Genomic DNA, 21,059 nt, shown 5'->3' on the forward strand with positions numbered 1-21,059 from the left:
ATTTTTGTTACCAAAAACAAATCACAGGCTGTGAAACTCTGTCTACTGTGAGTATTGAACCGCTTGTTGATTCTGATACATTTCTATGTGGCACTTTAAACACAATTGTTATTCAGTGCTCAAACCATTTTCTGATAAATAAAGTTGAATATGACCCAGTACACACTTGCACACAATAAATCCAGCCTTGCACCTTTGACCTCTGCAAGCACTCAGATTTGCCTGTTCCTTACTCAATACTGGACTCTTTCAGAGCTCTCATGGTTTTCCATCCATGATACAATTTAACAATGACTGATGACTAGCAAACCTCGCTGGACAATGTAACATTCTGTTTCATTTATGTAAAAAGGCTGGGTTTCATTTAGGGTAAACAGCATGTAATGGGTTATATCCCCAGCTTAGAGTCCACTCCCAAGAAAGGGCCTGCAACGCAGATTAATTCGAGGTGCTGAGCAGCAGTTTATTAACTTTAATGTTAAGCAGTGCTCAAAACAACAAAAACTTCAAATGATCCCTATTATCCCCTAACAGAAAATTTAAAAAGCAAACAACTGATCATTCTCTAACCCAGGGGTTCCCAAACTTTTTTCGCTGGGCCCCCCTTTGTTTTACAAGAATAATTCACGCATGTACTAACACATCCTCCAACCACACACACCCATATTTTGCTCAATTGCGGTTTATTTCACACCTCAAACATTTGGTAAACAATTAAGCAAATACAAGTAATCTGCAGGTAGTAAGAAAATAAACTACTAACTCTTTTACGCTACGTCCACACCTACATAGGTATTTTTGAAAACGCAGCTGTTTCGTCCACACATAAACGGCGTTTCGAATCACCGAAAACTCATTTTTTTGCGTTTATCTTCAGCTTTTAAACTCTTACATATAAACACGCCGTTACTGTCCCTCTATTTAGAAAGGCAGAGGCGTCACGGTGTAATTATTTTACAAGTAGTTATTTTTTCCTGTGTAATAATATTCAACTGTGGCGGAGGTGTGGTCCGGGGCGCGGCTGCAGGGGAGGAGTGGTGCAGTGAGCTCAACGGGGCGGTGCTGGTAAGAACAGCTGATGGCGATTTTGGACTGATGGTGGTTTTCCTTTCCTTTATATAGTGAGGTGGAGAGGAGCGGAGGAGAGAGACGCCGGGGAAACCGACCGCTGTCAGACGGTGTTCTGTTGTAATTCAGTGCACACTCTTAATAAATGTGGGATCTGATGACAACGACCTGTGTGTGGGTGTATCTGTGCCTAGCGTGTGTCACAAGAACATTCATCAATAAATTTTTCAAAAAAATGCCTCTTTGTGCAAAATGGGTTTAAAAACATAAACAGCTGTGGGATACTGTTTGTCCATGATTTAGACAGGGGAACAAATCGTGGCAGGATCAGCCTGATATTATTTGTATCCTGCTGTAACTTTACTGTATAAAGAGCTAACATCTCAAAAATGTCAGGAGTAGGTAGTCATTACAACAAGTGTTTGTGAACTAAAAATCAAGATTGTGGGATACTGTTTGTCCATGATTTGAACAGCCCAGCGGTGCTCCCGACGAAGGGAAACCCACTTCTGCAGGGGAGACCTACCTTGGCACTTGTGCAGGTGAAACCAAAGGGAAAATATGTTTCACCATATTTTCTAGTCTTTGGCTTAGAATGAAGTTGGTTTGGAAACATATTCAGCAATGCTTCATCTCCTGCTTTGCGTTTGTCTAGGCGCCCCAAGCATTGTTCCCCCCCCCCCCTCTTTTCATGCCCCCTGCAATGGCTCTGCCCCACACTTTGGGAAGGTCTGCTCTAACCTGTGCTCCTAACCAATAAACAACAAGAAGAAGATTTGAAAAAACAAACAAACAAAAAACAGCCTGTCACTCCTACTAAACAGCTACAAGGTCCTCAGTTTGTAATTGGAGGTAAGATTTTAATGTTTACAAAAACTATTTGCAGAACGTTCTCAGCTAACAAGACAAATGTCAGAAATGAAACTTAAGATTAAATTCTTGTAATGAGGCTACACACAGAAGCAGCCAAGGCTGTTTTAGTTCTGTCTGATAATTGAGTACTGCGTTTTTTCAGAATACAATATATTGCATGTAGCTTCTTCACTGAGTAGCCAGTCTGAATTCATTATATTACGAACTTATATATGTTTATCAGTCTGTCAGCCCTAAATCACCTTTTCAAGCAAACAACTACAAACCCCCACCCCAAAATTAGAATACTTTGTACATGTAAATAAAAACAGAATGTAATAATTTGCACACCTCATAAAACCCATATTTCACTGAATTTATTTGTATTTCATGAATAATATTAGCTTGTTTTGAATTTAATGGCAACAATGCATCTCCAAAAAGTTGGGCGGAGTAAATAAAAGGCTTGAAATGTAAGTGGTACTAAAAAGAAACAGCTGGAGGAATATTTTGCAAATTAGGTTCGTTGGCAACAGTTCAGTAACTTAATTGGGTATAAAAAAAAAGAGCATCTTAGAACGCTTGCTAAAGTAAAGATGGGCAGAGATTCACCGGTATGCAAAAGAATGTGTCAAAAATTGCATAATAATTATTCTCAAAATACCTTTTTAAGGAATATAAATGCCAGACTGGCGACCTGTCCAGGGTGTACCCTGCCTCTCGCCCTATGACAGCTGGGATAGGCTCCAGCGCCCCCCGCGACCCTGAAAAGGATAAGCGGAAGTGAATGGATGGATGGATGGAATATAAATGCCTCATCATCTACAGTGCATACAATCATTAAGATTCAGAGAATCTGGAGAAATCTCTGTATGCAAGGGACAAGGCTGAAAATCCCAACTTCTTCAGGCCCTCAGGCAGCACATGCATTATTTTATGATTCTGTCATGATAATCATGGCATGGCTCCAGGAACAATTCCAGTCTGTGAACTTCCAACAAAAACTATATGTGAACATGATCAGAAATGCCATGTTTTCTCTAGGCCAAAGCTTACTCACAATGGACTGAGGCAAAATGTGTCAGACAAACAGAGATTTTGAAGTTCTTTTTTAAAATCATTGATGTTGCATCAGTTCAAAAACCTGCATCTCTGATGGTATGGGGAGGTAGGGATATTAGATCCTGGACCGAGAACCATATACCAGACAACAATGGGACATGATTCCTCTCCCAAATATCCAAACACTGCTCTCAGTTCCTGAGACTACTTCCAGTCAAGATGCTGATCCAGAATCTTTACTGTCTGTTCTGAAAATTAGACAATGATTAATATGGCCCTGTCCCAACTTCTGAGACAATTTGCTGCCATCAAATTCAAAAAGGGCTAATGTTTCTCTTTTTTTTTTTTTTCTTTTGTGTGTCCCGTTTGGATCTTTAGCCATCAGAATTGTTGTCTTAAGGCCAAGAAAGATGCCAAGCAGATTTATTTTACCAAGTGGATCATCATGGCCTTGCCATATTGGTCCATTTGATTGACCTTTATTATAATTATGAATTTATTTTATTTTCAGTTGCTACAAACGGGACAGACATGACTGGGGGATAGGACAGGGAGAAAGAATGAAAGAAAGAGAGGGAGAGAAAGAAAACCAAAGGGGAGAAGAGACGGTGAGAAGGGGGGGAAGAAAGAAAAAAAAACAAACAAAACACCTGGGTCACCTGTATGGAGAAAAAAAACAGAAGAGAAAGCAAACAACAAAGAGCAGCATAATAAAAAAAAGCACCATCACAATAAACTAGCTAGCAGTAGATATCAGTAGATACTAAATAATAAACGATATTGTGCAGCACGCAAGATAGACAGCGCACAATGTGCTTTGAGGCAGCAGCCAAAAAAGCTGTAGTCCGCGTCTGTGAATACCCGTGTGTACACCTGTGTGCATACCTGTGTGGATCAGCATGCTTGCATTCCAAAGGTTTCTCCATGTAATGATCTGCTAGGGAGTGTGGGGAGCCACAGACCCGTCCTCCAGGGTATGAAGCAGGTATGGAGGAGATCAAAACTCCAGACATCCAGAGGCCCCCAGAACACAAGAGACCAAGGAAGACCAACAGAGGGGCAGCCGCGCCACTGTCCCAGTAAGAGCTGAGGAGAGTCCCAGATGAGGGCTCACTCAGCAGCCGCGGAGCAGAAGCCAGGGGGAGTTGCAGTGACGCGCCCGTGAGCCCGTGGGCACCCCACCTCCGAAGTGGCCCGAGCGAGCCCCAGGCTCCAGGCCCCGATAAGCGGCCGCCAAGGAGTGAGCCGGTGTGTACCCGGACGCCCATCCCCAGACACAAAGAACCAGCAACGCACCGACACCTGAGGGAGTCCGCCACTGGCAGGGGAAGTGGTGGTGGGTGGAGATAGGCTTCCAAACCTTGGAGGGTCTGAGATGTCCCCAGAGAGGTGGTGTCTGATACCCAACCTGACATATAGACACAGACATACAGGCACACACAGACACAAACATCCATTCCCACCCTCATGCTCTCATATGCACTTACTCCACACTCAACCAACGTGGAGACAGACATAAAGAGATGCTGTACACACGATCACACTCCCCAAGCGTACTCTACGAACCAGGTCTAGGTACCCTTGCCCCTGGAGGGGGGAACTGCACCCAGACCCAGGTGGTGTTACCCTTTTCCCTGCGGTGGGGAGAGGCAGACCGCCCCGACTCCGTAGCAGCAGGGAGGCCCCACACTCCAGACCGCAGTCGGACGGCCAACTCCTCCTAGCCCCCCCGCTCCAGCAGGCCACAGAGAATGGGGGTGAGAGAAGACTCCAATGTTTCTCTTAAAGTTGAACACTTTCTCAGTTTAAACATTTGACGTGTTTTCCACATTGTATTGTGAATAAAATATGGGTTTATGAGAATTGCAAATTGTTACATTCTATTTTTATTTAAACATTTATACAGAATCTCAACTTTTTTTGGAATTGAGGGTTGTAGTATTTCATTTCTTCAAACTCAGTGTTTGTGTAAGTGATGGAGAAAGCTAACATGCTGGTCCAGAATCGTCCATAGAGATGAGGAGAGCTGGTGAATCCCAATAGCTGGAAGAGACTCTACACTGAGGATATTTATGTTTCATCATAAGGCAATGGTGATCACACTGACCAACTCTTCATTCATTTAGACTAACCTCTTTCTGTAAAGGTCAGTATACATACAAGTGTGGAAGAACACTGACAGTATGTGTAGTTGTTTCTGTAAAATGAAAGTCCTACATTGCACTGTGAGAGAAGTAATGGTCTTGCACAGTCTTGCATAAAATGAAACTCTAAACTCTAAAACTCAGACTAAAGTGGTGTCACATCTGAATTTTTTAGACTTTTGTGCATCTTAAACAACTACTGAAATCTCACAGTTTTCAGTCACTGTATGTATGTGGGTTTATGTCTGTATACAGCTTTTACATAAGGGTGATATTTTAGTGATGAACAAATCCTCCTGTTCAGCTCTATGTGCGAGATGCAGAATGTTTATTTGTTAAATGAAAAAAACAAACAAACAACCTCCTACATAAATGTTTTACTGTCTTACTTCTTGATTAAAAGGCATAGCATATCGTATTCTATTAGTGTTTACTTGAGAATTAGATTTCTTTTTTTGACACTGTATGACAAACCATTCAGTAGAGCCCCCACAGTGATGGAGTACAACCAGCTTGATTCACACAAAACTTAAATGTTGTTCAGTGTTAATTTGAAGCATTTCCTGTATCTAGGTAGAGATGCAAAACACTTCACTTTAATGGAAATAGCAGATATAATTGAGATTCAATGTCAAGTATTCCTTCCAACAACTTAAACTACTGATGTTAGGCTCTATAGGGAGAATACAAGTTATGTAGCTCTAATTTATCAGCACAGATTTGTTAGGTGGGCTACTGAATGAATAATTTGTGTGCATGAATAAATTAATTGCTTAATTTGTGCCATCTAATTAAGTTTCCCTTAAGAGTCCTCAGATAACTCCACTCATTCCCTAAAATTAAATCTTTAAGTTGGTATAGCTATTGCAGGCAGTTTGCAAAATGCACCCAGCATGCTAGCTCCAAGCTAGCAGCTGTATTTTAGTTTAAATTACTGAATTAATTGCTCACATTAGTGGTATTAATTTAATATATTCCTTCCACTGATAATTATTCTCTATCTCATTCCCATACTATGTGTTTTCAGACACCGATTAACTGTTTCTGTACAGGAATACATGTGGACATGCATGTGGCACAAAACAATGACCTATTTAATATGATTTCTGGCAATTATTTCATGTGAATAATTGAAAAACAAATACTGTCACAAATGATCAAACCTTTTTACCTAACAGGTTGTGCAGGCTAAAGGGACATTGCTGCTGAGGTCAGACAGGGCAGAGAAGTCATAGGTTTTAACAGTATAACACACAAATCCTGTTAGTCCTGATTTTATAAGGAGAAAAGTATTGAGTCACACTTCTAGCTTACTTGAAAAACTTTTCTCTTTAAGCATTATGCGGATTCACTTGGTTGCCAGTTTCCATGTTCTTCCTGTGCCAGCATGTTTTCCCTATGAGCCAGTTTTATCCCGCAGTACAAAACGTAGCATTAAGTTAGTTGGCTGTAGGTGTGAGTGGCTGTTTGTGTCTCTGTGTTAAGACTGACATGTGCACCGTCCACCATACCTGACATGATGTTACTTTTCTGTCTTTTATATTAAACCATACAAAGAAAAGAATATGTCTCTAAGTACACTAAACTGAAAAGACAGTTATGTGGATGTCAAACAAATGATCCTGTACAGTTTAGCTGGTTTTAATCATAAACTTGGGAACTTTTCAAAATGTATTTCTCTGTTTGTGCATTCACAAAAAGATTTGGGGTATGAATAATTTTTCTCTGCATGTCAAAGAATTTGAATGGGGTGGGCGGGATCTATACTGAAGGATGACCGAAGAGACCACTGACTAAATGTAGTTAGTACGTAGCTTCACTATCTAGCACAGCTGTCTTGTCAATTTCACATTCACATGTGAAAAAACCCCCATCTAAAATCACATAATGAGGCAGTATTATGGTAGCTTTGGTTTATTATAAACAATTAAAGCCTTCCTAATCAGAGTTTTTCTTAATGACAGTATAGTTGGATCTTAGTTTACGGGGGTTATATATACACAGTTTCGTGTAGTTGAAGCTGAAATGCAAATGGTTTCTAAAGTGATTATTTTGTCTAATCAAATTTAGATTAAATGTCTTGCAATTGCATATTAGTGAGCAATAAAATTATCATAACTACAGACATTGCAGATATACTCACTAGCCTCTATCTAAATATATAAAATACTCACACACACACACACATATATATATATATATATATATATACACATATATATATATATATATATATATATATATATATATATATATATATATATATATATATATATATATATATATATATATATATACACATACTAATGAGGTAATACTGTCTAAATATTATCTAAAGGATCATATACATACAACTGTATAATTAAACCTACTGTGAATAACCACCATAAGCAATTTCTGCTTATGGTGGTTTCTTTCTGTTACTGTGCCTGTGCTGTGTATTTTTAATTATTTTTCTTTAGCAGGCTGCAGGTATTCATACATATACATACATATGCATGTTCATACACATATCTAACACACTTTAGAGTTCTACAAATAGCTGCATTTTATGAAACATTTCAATATGCTGTGTAATGGCCAAAAAATTCGAAAGAAGTTTGAATACAAAAAAAAAAAAAGAAACATTTGAAAGATTTTCTGCGTATGCACTGTTGAGTAAAGAAGAATCTGCAGCACTACGAACTGCTCTGCTCTCAGTAAATGCAGTGATTATTACAGCAAATTGGCTGCCTCTTTACCAAGACACATCTCTGCCTCTTGTATTGGGATTCTCCTCCTCCCTCCTTCCATCAGACCACATTAAATTCAGTTTAACTAAATTCTGCTCTTTTTCATCAAAATATCAGTATTGTTGTTGACCAGAAATATGTGGGGTTAGGATGTAAACACTAAACGGGAGGGGCCTTTCAGGACAAAACCAAGGCTTAAGCACCACTCACAGTTTTGAGTCACCCTCCCAGCAAGATGTGTGATTCATAGCGACTCCTAGCTAATGCTTCCTAAATTTTTTTACACAGTGCGCCTCTCTAGTAAAGTCCACAGTTGCTTTTTAACCCCAAAAGAAAGTTGCCTGGGTCTAATTCTGTGTTATTTTACATCCGTGGTGGAGCTTTGGCATGTACATCTGTTTATTTCTCTTTATTATTGCCATTTTCAACATAGCATAATCCATATCCATGTTTCCAGACTTTGCCTGTGGACCAAAGTGTATCACCTGATCACAGTGATGCAGACAAAGCCAGGAGTGTGTCTTGTCTCTCATCCTTCAGTGAAGGAGGCCAACCATTTGCAGAAATTTAACTTGAATTCAAAACTTTTTAAATTACAAGCAAAACTCTATAATTTGCGAAGAAATCAGAAGGATTTACAAATGAAACCTTTTGTGATGGCAAAAAATGGAAAGCTTTACAATTCTCAAGTATTTCATGAAAACCAACTAACCTCTAAAGAGTGATTTATTTGCAGTACGTATATATATATATATATATATATATATATATATATATATATATATATATATATTAGGGGTGCAACGATACACAAAATTCACGGTTCGGTTCGGTTCGATACTTTGGTGTCACGGTTCGATATTTTTTCGATACAAAAAAATGTTCATGCATTTTTAATTTGTCATTTATTAAAATTATAAATATATATTTTAACTCAAAAGTACAGTTTTTAAATTTAACCCTAACCCTTGTGCGTGTTTTTTATTTTGACAGCGAATGCGCACCTGCGGACCACTTATGTGCAGCCCTGGTTATTTAGCTCATCATATCGCAGCCACAGAAATTCTTTTGTCCATGAAACCATAAAGCTGCACTTTCTTTTTGCCTTATAGTCTGATTTGTCATAACTTCTCCGTTTTGTGGTAAGCTTTTCTTTGGCTGTCACTTCTTCACCCTGACCTGTCTTATTTGGCTCAGCAGAACTGAAATGCTTTTACACGCTCACTCACATAAGCTCAGCGATTCTCTGCGCGATCAACCTCTCACATGTGTAAGCTGCGGGAGATTTCACTTGTCATGTTTGCATAGTAAGCTAACGATTAATAAGACGATGTCAGAGGAATTGGTGCACAAATTATCATCACTCACAGATCAGTGCTGTCGCTCTCTATACACAGTTCGCACGATTGCAAAGTGAAAGCAAAAAAACAAGCGCAAATTCAAACGCGACTTCAATATGTCACATATTGACAGTGGCTCACCGATGCCAATGACATAATTACCCAGCTACATTTCTGAAAGAATGCAAAAGCATTGACATATATTTTTCCTACAATAGCCCGACGGGCAGGGAAGAGAAAGATTTTGGTAGCCCGACTGAAAAAAATCGCTAGCTCCAGGACGTCGGGCTAGCGATATTGCAAGCCCTGTATCTGATTGAGGAATCACTCATCTTTGGAAAAGAGAGTTTATTACAGAGAAATGGCTCTTTCCAAAATAAAAGCTATACTATCCGCTTCTTCTGGGCTATATTCTCAGCAGCATAAGGAGAATCATGTGCTAACAGCTGTCTAAATGACTCGGCTAAAGTTAGTAGCATGCTTGTTGTTTTTGTCTTTGCACTAGGATGATGTCGGCGTAAATGTGCAGTCATATTCGTTGTGTTCCCACTAGTGCTTTCAGGTTAATCTCGTTGAAATGACCTTAACGCCACAACACGCAAATCTCCGTTAACGAGCTACCGCCGATCGCTCCGTGCATGGGGCTAGACGGCCAACACGTTAACGAGCTAACTGCGCTAACACACTAGTTCACACCAATGTAATTGAGCATTGCATGGCACATCCAACATACTGTTTTACTTTAGTCCATGACTCGCTTACCTTCAGGGTCATACGTCACATGAAAACCAAAATAATTCCAAACGCCAGATCTGAATGAGGTTCAATTTGCCTGTTGCAAGTAGAGCTTAACTTCTGTCTCGCTAGCTTGCCCTGCGCTCTTCCTTCTGACTATGCTGTCTGTGTTGAGCGCTCAGTGGATCTGCGCTCGACAGTGCAGCCTAGGCGGAGTAGTCGAACACAGATTCACTGAGCGCTCAACACAGACAGCATCGTCAGAAGGAAAATTGATAAAATAAATTACAAATGTTGTATTGTTCGATACATATGCGTACCGAACCGAAAGCACTGTATCGAACGGTTCAATATCGATACGAATATCGTTGCACCCCTAATATATATATATATATATATTGTTTATTATCTTTTATTCAAAAATGTGATTTTTTAATGCAGTTAGAAAAATATGCCCACAGAACGTTTTTAAGATTGCATTAGAAAGCCTTCAAATGTATCAATGGTGACGATACTGAAATTATTATTTCAAGCTTGCTATAAAGTTATTGAAAATAACTTTGGAGATGCCCTATCTTAACTGTGACTGCAATTGCATGAGCAGTTAAGAAGATGGATGGATGCATGGATGGTTGCATGGATGGAGGAATGGAGGGATACCTCCGTGATGCAAATTATTTTAACCTTTGCGTAACACTAATTTAACAATGACCATAGGTTTTCACATAAAACAGACTTTATCCTAATTTGTTTTTAGCCTTCCAATCAATGGCATACCATGAATTGAAGATCCTACATTTCCATGAAGTGTCTTCTCGCTGATGCTGATATCTGACACTTCTAAATGAAAAAAGTAAATAAATAAAAAACTGACAATGTTTACAAACTCAAACATTCTTTTAAAAGTGGATTCTAACTGATTGCATTCTTCACTTTTCATTTCATAGTAACCCATGTCATACACATAACATGCAATATTCTAGTGATTTGTCACACATATCACAAAAGCATTATAGGCTTTTCAGACTATGTTTTTCATTAAAAAGTTACTAGAAGGAATTGCCATTTGCTCCTAGTCAACCATACAGAGAGCTGGCACTACTGGAATGACTATCAATAAACACGCTTTGAAGATATTAAATTCCTAAATGCAACATTCTGCATACTCGTCACTCTAGTATTTAACCACTTGAATCAGTTTTACTATCCTTTTATTCTTTGATGTTATAAAATATGAACAATTGGAAGATGTTATAGTTACACCTCACCTGCCGCTTGTTCATTTGCAGAGAAAAATATTGCAGTTTGATGCTGTTTATCAGCCTTGGCTTCATCATCAGCCTCATTCAGTAGTGCTGGATGTGCAGTCATATATATATATATATATATATATATATATATATATATATATATATATATATATATACACACTACGCAAGTAACCCCGGCAGAAGGGGCTACATGAATAGGATGGGTTATATATATATATATATATATATATATATATATATATATATATATATATATATATATACATATACATATATATATATACATATACATATGTATATGTGTGTATGTATATATATATATATATATATAAAAACACCCAGCACGCCCCTGCGGGCGGTTTATCCTTCAAGCTCGGGTCCTCTACCAGAGGCCTGGGAGCTTGAGGGTCCTGCGCAGTATCTTAGCTGTTCCCAGGACTGCGCTCTTCTGGACAGAGATCTCCGATGTTATTCCCGGGATCTGCTGGAGCCACTCGCCTAGCTTGGGAGTCACCGCACCTAGTGCTCCGATTACCACGGGGACCACCGTTACCTTCACCCTCCACATCCTCTCGAGCTCTTCTCTGAGCCCTTGGTATTTCTCCAGCTTCTCGTGTTCCTTCTTCCTGATATTGCTGTCATTCGGAACCGCTACATCGATCACTACGGCCGTCTTCTTCTGTTTGTCTACCACCACTATGTCCGGTTGGTTAGCCACCACCATTTTGTCCGTCTGTATCTGGAAGTCCCACAGGATCTTAGCTCGGTCATTCTCCACCACCCTTGGGGGCATCTCCCATTTTGACCTCGGGACTTCCAGGTTATACTCGGCACAGATGTTCCTGTACACTATGCCGGCCACTTGGTTATGGCGTTCCATGTATGCCTTGCCTGCTAGCATCTTGCACCCTGCTGTTATGTGCTGGATTGTCTCTGGGGCATCTTTACACAGCCTGCACCTGGGGTCTTGCCTGGTGTGATAGACCCCAGCCTCTATGGATCTTGTACTCAGAGCTTGTTCTTGTGCTGCCATGATTAGTGCCTCTGTGCTGTCTTTCAGTCCAGCTTTGTCCAGCCACTGGTAGGATTTCTGGATATCAGCCACCTCCTCTATCTGCCGGTGGTACATACCGTGCAGGGGCCTGTCCTTCCATGATGGTTCCTCGTCTCCCTCCTCTTTCTTGGGTTTCTGCTGCCTGAGGTATTCACTGAGCACTCGGTCAGTTGGGGCCATCTTCCCAATGTATTCTTGGATGTTCCTTGTCTCATCCTGGACTGTGGTGCTGACACTCACCAGTCCCCGGCCCCCTTCCTTCCGCTTAGCGTACAGCCTCAGGGTGCTGGACTTGGGGTGAAACCCTCCATGCATGGTCAGGAGCTTTCTTGTCTTTATGTCAGTGGCTTCTATCTCCTCCTTTGGCCAGCCTATTACCCCAGCAGGGTACCTGATCACGGGCAGGGCGTATGTGTTGATGGCCCGGATCTTGTTCTTACCATTCAGCTGACTCCTCAGGACTTGCCTGACCCTCTGCAGGTACTTGGTGGTTGCAGCCTTTCTAGCGGCCTCTTCATGGTTCCCATTTGCCTGCGGGATCCCCAGGTACTTGTAACTGTCCTCTATGTCTGCAATGTTGCCTTCTGGTAGTTCAATCCCCTCAGTTCTGACTACCTTCCCTCTCTTTGTTACCATCCGACTACACTTCTCCAGTCCGAACAACATTCCAATGTCATTGCTGTATAGCCTGGTAGTGTGGATCAGTGAATCGATGTCTCGTTCACTCTTGGCATACAGCTTGATGTCATCCATGTACAGGAGGTGGCTGACAACTGCTCCGTTCCGTAGTCGGTATCCGTAGCCAGTCTTGTTAATGATCTCACTGAGGGGGTTCAGGCCTATGCAGAACAGCAGTGGGGACAGAGCATCTCCTTGGTAGATCCCGCACTTGATGGTAACTTGTGCTATGGGCTTGGAGTTGGCCTCTAGTGTTGTACGCCACATCCCCATTGAGTTCCTGATGAAGGCTCTTAGGGTCCCATTGATCTTGTACAATTCTAGGCATTCCAGTATCCAGCTGTGGGGCATTGAGTCATAGGCCTTCTTGTAATCAATCCAGGCAGTGCACAGGTTGGTCAGTCTGGTCTTGCAGTCTCGGCTGATTGTTCTGTCTACCAGTAGCTGGTGTTTTGCACCTCTGGTATTCTTGCCAATTCCTTTCTGTGTCCCGCTCATGTATTGACCCATGTGCCTGTTCATCTTAGCCGATATGATGCCTGACAGGAGCTTCCATGTAGTACTGAGGCAGGTTATTGGTCGGTAGTTGGAGGGGACCGGTCCCTTCTTGGGGTCCTTGGGGATCAGGACCGTCCGGCCTTCAGTTAGCCATTCCGGGTGTCTCTCGTTAACTAGCAGCTGGTTCATTTGTGCTGCCAGACGCTCGTGGAGTGCAGTCAGTTTCTTCAGCCAGTAGGCGTGAACCATGTCGGGCCCTGGTGCTGTCCAACTCTTCATACTGGAGACCCTTTCTTGGATATCTGCCACTGTGATGGTTACTGGACCCTGTTCAGGGAGGTCGCTGTGGTCTGCCCTCAGATCCTCTAGCCACTGAGCATTGCCGTTATGGGTTGCATCCTTCTCCCATATGCTCTTCCAGTATTGCTCCGTCTCCAGCCTTGGTGGTGCTGTTCTCTTATTGTTCCCTTGCCACTGAGAGTACACCTTTGCTGGTTCTGTGGAGAACAGCTGGTTTATTCTCCTGCCTTCTATCTCTCTGGTGTACCTCCTCAAGCGGCTGGCCAAGGCTGTGAGTCTTTGCTTGGCAGTTTCCACGGCCTCAGGTATGGACAGCTTGCTGTATTTCTTAGGCACCTTATTTGTCGCACCTTTCTGCAACTCTGTTAGTTGGCTAACCTCCCTCCGTGCTACTTTGATCTTGCCCTCTAGCCTCCTTCTCCATGGAGGGTACTGCCCCTTGTGGCTATTCAACTTGTAGCCAAGCATCTCACTGATCACTGCTGCCGTATTGTAGATCAGCTTGTTAGTGTCGGTAATCGTGGTTGTAGGTATTGCCCGTAGTGCTGCATTAACATCATCTAGCAGACCTTCTGAGGGTACTTCACGTAATCTTGGTAACCGGCTACGGGGGATCCAGGTTTCAAGCTGACGAAAAGTGGGCTACTGGAACAAGAAGGCATCGGTGGGCAAGGGACGAAAACAGGGCGTTGTTGGAATGCTACTACGCAAGTAACCCCGGCGGAAGGGGCTACATGAATAGGATGAGGGACCTATATATATATATATATATATATATATATATATATGAGCACATTATGGTGAGAGCATATCATCACGGGCTGTTACACCTTTGTCCATTCTTCATAATACACAAAAGAGTTTTCTCTGTATGATTGCATGACAGCAAGGAAAAAATTAAATCTTATCTTAAGAAAAATACTTAGCTGACCGGTAAAAACACATATTACTGGTAACAAAAAGCTTTGTTTGTGACTATGGCCTTTAAGCAACCATTAATTTGGTAAATTCCAATCTAGGTTCTGCTTTCAGTTAGCAAGAGAAACCCAGCAAAAAATAAGGGAAAAAAAATGTTTTCACTTTTTTCTAACCTTAACCCTAGCCCGAAGTCATATGAGCAGAAATGTCAGGGATAGCTTGTTTTAGATTAAGAATGGGCACTAAAATATCTCACTAACATTTTGTTATAAAAAACAATTAGCAAATTAACTATTCAGTGCAGAGGCTTTGAACACGTCAGCTTTACTCCACATATGCCCTGTCTGCTTGTGAGTCACTGAGGACAGTAAAGCCTAGCTGTATTCACTGTCTGTCAGCTCTTAAATCAAGAGACTCCCCAGTATTGGTAGTCTTACAGGGCCACCAGGGTGATTTGAAAATCATCGGTCTCCACAGTGGTTATCTTGAACCAGTGAAGCATAGAAAGAGAGAAAGGTTTCAATTCTATCTCTTCTCACCTGGAACTCTATAGAATTAGGCAATTTTACTTACTTACTTACTTTAATTATTTATTTGATTGAATCGAATAATTTCATTATTTTACATGGCTAAATTATAATTCTGACAAAATATTCAAATATATTTTCAATTACATTGGCCATGTAGCAAAAGAAAACTGTCTTTTAAGGAAGCAAAACTGTGCTTTGAGACGATAGCAACTTTAATTATTTAAGTTCTCAGGGCATTACTTTATCAGTCATGAATGAGGCACTTCTCACTCTGCACAACTACCTGTGAGAGCGCTGTCACATTTATATGTCATTTATATTTTATAATTTTATAATATTTTATAATTCATTGGAATATGTTAGATGGACAATATTTGCTTAGCCTCTGGCCTTGCCTGCTGCAAACCTCTGTGCTCAATGGAGAAGCCACCAGGAGCCAGTGATATTTGCCTAATAGCATGCTCATGGCACATAACTGGATAAGCACTATGCTAGAACAAAACATTATGCAGGTATTTTCTTTTTCTTTTGTATTCCCTTGTACAGCTGAGATGCATTCAGCACAGAATTCAACACAGACTATGTTCAAACAAAATTTGTTGTTTGTGAATGAAGAAGAAAATGGTAGTACTTTGAGCTTAATCTGCAGACTAAGATTTTTTAGATCACTGTTTCTGTAAATTTAATGAAAGAATTCCATATACTTTTAAGCAGGGAAGTAAGACTTTTAAGTGTTATATACATTAAGGAACAGTAAATGGGCACTAATAACCATGATATGAATACTCTGGTTTCTATAGCTTACATTTCTAACTGTCTTAAAAACTATATCTCACATACCTAATAATGACATAAATATCATGTTTGGTAATGAAGACTGCAGTAATTGTTGATAAGAAAAATGTGTTCTGTTGATTTGTCAAGAATTCAAAGTTGGGATTTGCAAATAGTTATGTTTTTGGATATCTGCTCTTCGGTTTTTCATAACAAGCATTTTTCTTCCAAATATAAAGTGTTGTTCGTCAGGCTTTAATCATGGATTGCATTAGTTTAAAAAACAGACTATTTGGGGAAACAATCCATATCACCGCCTTGATCATCACACTGTTTGTCAGTCTTTCTGCAGTTTAATAAATTAATTCTAATACTTTCAGTTTCTATGGTTACCGTAAAGCCTAAAAGATTGGCAACATTAACAACAGAAGTCAGCAGGAGGTTGCACAATTACAGTGGGATCTTATTTACCCAGTTGCAAAAGGAGTAGTTAACCTGTGTGAGCTGTGTATGTGTCACCTGTATGATCATCAATATTTCTATTTCAGGATTAAGCACGATGAGAGAAACTCACCTAAAACTGTCCCCAAGTTTTAATGAATATTGGTAAGCAGTTACCAGAATAACACATAGTTAAAGAAATCATTATTATTATTATTATTACTGTTGTTGTTAATGTTTAAACATTTTTTTCTCTTATCACTGATCAAAAACATACAAAACATTCAGTCAATTAAAAGGAGAAGATAAGCAAAAGTGAAGCATTCGATCTACCATGGTTTAGCTGCAGATACTTGCCGTGACAGGAGGGAATGTTAACTCGGAGCCTTTGTTTCACACATGACAGCCATCAAGATATGGGTGTTAGGATGTGTACTGACCAGGAGCACAGTGACAGTGGCTCAACCCAAGGAAAACTGGCTGAGCACAGAGAAACTGTGACAAATTAAATGGGCTATCGAAAGCTGTGCTCATGTTAGAGAAATAGGGTAAGCATTTATAGACAGATTTACAAAATGTTCACTTTATCTTTAACTGTCACCAAAACCACATTTCTCATTAGATAACTGCATAGTCATTGTTTATATGGTGGAATTAAGAAATGTTAAGAGTGTTAAGAAAACACGATAACAGCATATATACGATATATAACAACAATAAAGATTTAGGGAAGGAAGTAAATTATGCAGTCAGACAAATAGAGTTATTAAGTAATAGTTGCTACTTATTTAATTGCTAAGTATTTTTTACACCACTCTTGCATTTCTTTTGCATTGCTTTGCAATATGGCCAAGAGTCTTTGTCACATAATTACCATCTAATAATAAAAACATAAAACTACAAACTTAAATACTTAAACACTGATACAAATCCCAATCATACTGAAAACACACACTTTCTTTTGTTGTTTAAGTATTGCCACAAAGCCAACAGCAAACTTGGTGAAAACCAACCCAGAGGGCACCGCAAAGTTAAAAAAAAAATTGGCTTCAGCAACTCTGCTGTAGTAAGAGTTACAGGTAAAAATTGAAGGCTATGATGTGCCAAGCCTGACTGTTCATCACTGCTTTTGTTACCTATTGAAAATCAAGCTTAGGGCACTGGGCAGGGGTTTGCTGCTATCTCTGTGTAACCATGGTGTCTTTGCAGATGCTTTGAAAGAGTTGATGTAGTGTCAGAAGCTGTGCATAGTTGTTTCTGGCCTGAGTGCACTTTGCATGTTCTTGTCCTTTCTTACACTAAAATAAGCGATCTTCATAACTCCACTCCTGAAGTTACACATCACTGTAGTCTATTTCTTCTCCCTCCACAAGAAGTAAGTCAGCTGATTGTAGTGCATTGTAGAAAATGCCACGTTATATCATATTTTTCTACGGTATATAAGGAGTTTAGAAATTAGTAGTCTAATGCAATAACTATATTACAGTCAAATGTAATGTGACTAGAGTAATATGTTGCTCGGAATACCACATACCCAACAAATTAATTTGTTTGCACTCAAAATATTCTAAGAAGGCAGTTGTTCTTTACCTTGATCAAAAATGCACAACATACAAGAAAATTCAATCAAAAGTCTTCATTTAGCACCTTTTTGTCTTTTAAAAAGAACATCACATTTTGTGCTTCTCAATCACTTATTCACACTCATCCACCAGCGGCTGCCAAGCTGCAATACAAGATGCTTCCCTACCATTGTATGCCACTTGGATTCAGTGTCTTGCCAAAGAATACTTCAGCATGTATCACATGTAGACTGGGAAATTAAACCACTGACCTTGCAAGGAGTACTCTCACACTGAAGTGTGCCTTCATTCTCAGCAATTCAGTTTGGATATAATTACTACATTTGTGAGGTAGGGCTGTTCGATATAATGATATATATCGGATGACGATATAAAAACATCTATTGTTTCATTTTACGCTATCGTTTGTTTCGTGGTGTCGCAAAATAAATTGTTTACGCCAATATTTTTTCATCGTTTTGATGGTCACTGTAGTAGCTATATTAATTTCGTAAAGTTCTCTCTTTCTCTTATATTTTATATAACCACACTACTGACGGACAAGCGGCTGTTTTTATGCATTGTGGTTAGCAACAACGACGGTAACAGCATCGCTTGTCCGCTTGTTTATGTTCCACATAAACCTTTCACAATAAAGCTCAAGATCCTGTTGAGACTTTTGCAAAATAAACTGAATCACGTGAAAGAGCAGATTATTTACAGATGAGAAGCAAAAAAAAAACAAAAACCTTAAACTCAAACGTTAGAACAGGCTTTCCCCCGCAGCACGCCGTGTAATAAATACTCACAAAGAAAACAGCGGCCTATAAAACTTATGTCTAAAAATGTATAGTTTCATGCATCGGTTAAAACACTCGACTCCAGCTACATGACGCGCAGCTGGAAACACTTCCCGCAAGACGAGCTGCCCGAGATTTACAGAATTTACAGAAAATGTTACATTTTTGTGATTTATATCGTTATCGGACGATAGAATTCTTATATTGGGATATGAGATTTTGGTCATATCGCACAGCCCTATTGTAAGGTAACTGTTTCATTATTTTTGATTATATAAATGGTAAGATCACAGATAAACAGATTACTTATATATAATTTAAAAATGGGATAGCATATTGCAGGACCACATAACCCTGGCTTTAATAACTGTCTCCACTCCGGTCCATTTCTTCTTTTCAAGATGACATATTGTATAGCTGAACAGAGGAATGGATAGATGAGATGGATTAGTGGGTGGACTTGTGGGTGTGCACGTAGGTTAGAAGAGCAAACTTCAGCGGTGACACTTCTCTATTCTGCAGTGACGTTTTGAACAAGTGCAAAAAGAAAGTGACAGCATCAAATGACCAATATTCCGATTTATGTGTTTCTAAGAGATGAGTGAAACCAGAGCAGAGTGCTGCTGACAACCAAGAAAATGATTTCTCAAATAGAATTCAGGAATGCTGGTACATACTGCAAGCTGAGCATGAGCTAGTCGAGACTATCCTAAGATGCATAGTAATGCTTTAGTGAAAACCACAGATTCTGGAAAACCACATAAACAAAATAGGATAGAATCCTCAATTACAAAGAGGGCAATTTACATGATCAGTTAGATCCTAATGCAAAGCAGTGACAAAGGCTTAATCTGGAGATGTCACTGACAGCAGCTTTTAGCTTAATCAGGGAGCATAAGCGCCATAAAAATGGATTGCAAATGATTTGCCAGGTAATAAAGTATTGACGTTTGACATCACTTGATGTGTAAACAGGACAATTATTCATATGGTCCACGAGTGCTGGTGGTAGTCATAAATCCTTACTATTTGGCATCTAACTATCTTGCAGTTCACGGTCTGCTTAATGCTAATATTTTTCACATTTTCATTATTATAGCTGTTGAATTTATCACTTGGGATTTAATTTGTGTGCAATGCATTATCATTAAAATTAGACATGAAAACAAAATGCATCTTTTTGCATTATTATTTGTACCTGTTTCTTAAACCGATGTTCCCAAGAATTAGGAGGGGTTTTTTTTTGTTTGTTATTGAATTACTCTTAACAATAAGACAAATCTAGACAGCCTTCCTTATGAATCACGTGTTGCTGACTCCACTTTAGTACTAATTGTTAACATTAAAACATAATTAAAAAGTGACGATCCAGCAGAGATGCAAACCAACTCTGGCCAGCTAATTTAAAAATTTGAGCAAGAATTTAATCCCTTAAGTAAAACAGTGTGTATATAACTGTTTTAGGGCAAAGTTACTAATGAGCACAGTAGCAGCACTCTTGTATGGCTTTGAATTATTGTGATATATTGTATGAAAACAAATTAGGAACAAGTTAAAGGTGGCAGAGAATATTAGGGGTTTAAAAAAAGGAGAACAGAATATGTCAGAATGCCACTTTAGTATATTTGCAACACTTAGTACATACAAACTCTCAATTTTTGCAAAAGCGCTTAAGGCTTTTTGTGTGTCATTTGCATGTCTGCACTACAGAGGACAAAATTTTCATTTGTGTCTCTGCCAAGGGTTTGTCTCTCGCCCGTCACTGAGGTCAGCTGGCCCCTGATGCATACAATCTTCTCTCTATCAATGCATATTTATCAGCATCAAAGAGTCATTCATTTACCAGATTGGAAAATGGGCAGTGAAGAGAGCTTGACATTCACTTTGTGCTGAATTGTTCTCACTTGACACCTAACTTGCTGATTGATGAGAAATATTATGGCCTGCAGGAAAAGCAAAGTCAAAGATGAATGAGCATCGTGCTGGAGCTCTCGTCACATCTCAGGACCAAAACTCTTTATTAATATTTTGTTTGGGCCCGCACCTATCCATCCCTATTTATGGTACACGAGTAGGATTGGATCTGTCATATCAAGTATTTACTTGCATTTGTCTCATGGCTCTCTGGTGTATGTAGTTTGTGTGTGTGCATGTGTGTGCGTATGTGTGTTTGAGAGCCTTTCAGTGTACATGTCAGTTGTCGAAATTATTATTAACTCCCTGGAAGTTATACTTTAAATCTGGGTATTATTCTGTTAGTGCCTTGCAGGAGATGTAACACCAACTCATATGTTGCAAAT

The sequence above is a fragment of the Mchenga conophoros genome, linkage group LG2 (genome assembly GCF_057382185.1).
Source record: "Mchenga conophoros isolate Kocher_MC1m ecotype Shallow Benthic linkage group LG2, M_conophoros_male_GT1.1, whole genome shotgun sequence".
NCBI classification, from domain to species: Eukaryota; Metazoa; Chordata; class Actinopteri; order Cichliformes; family Cichlidae; genus Mchenga; species Mchenga conophoros.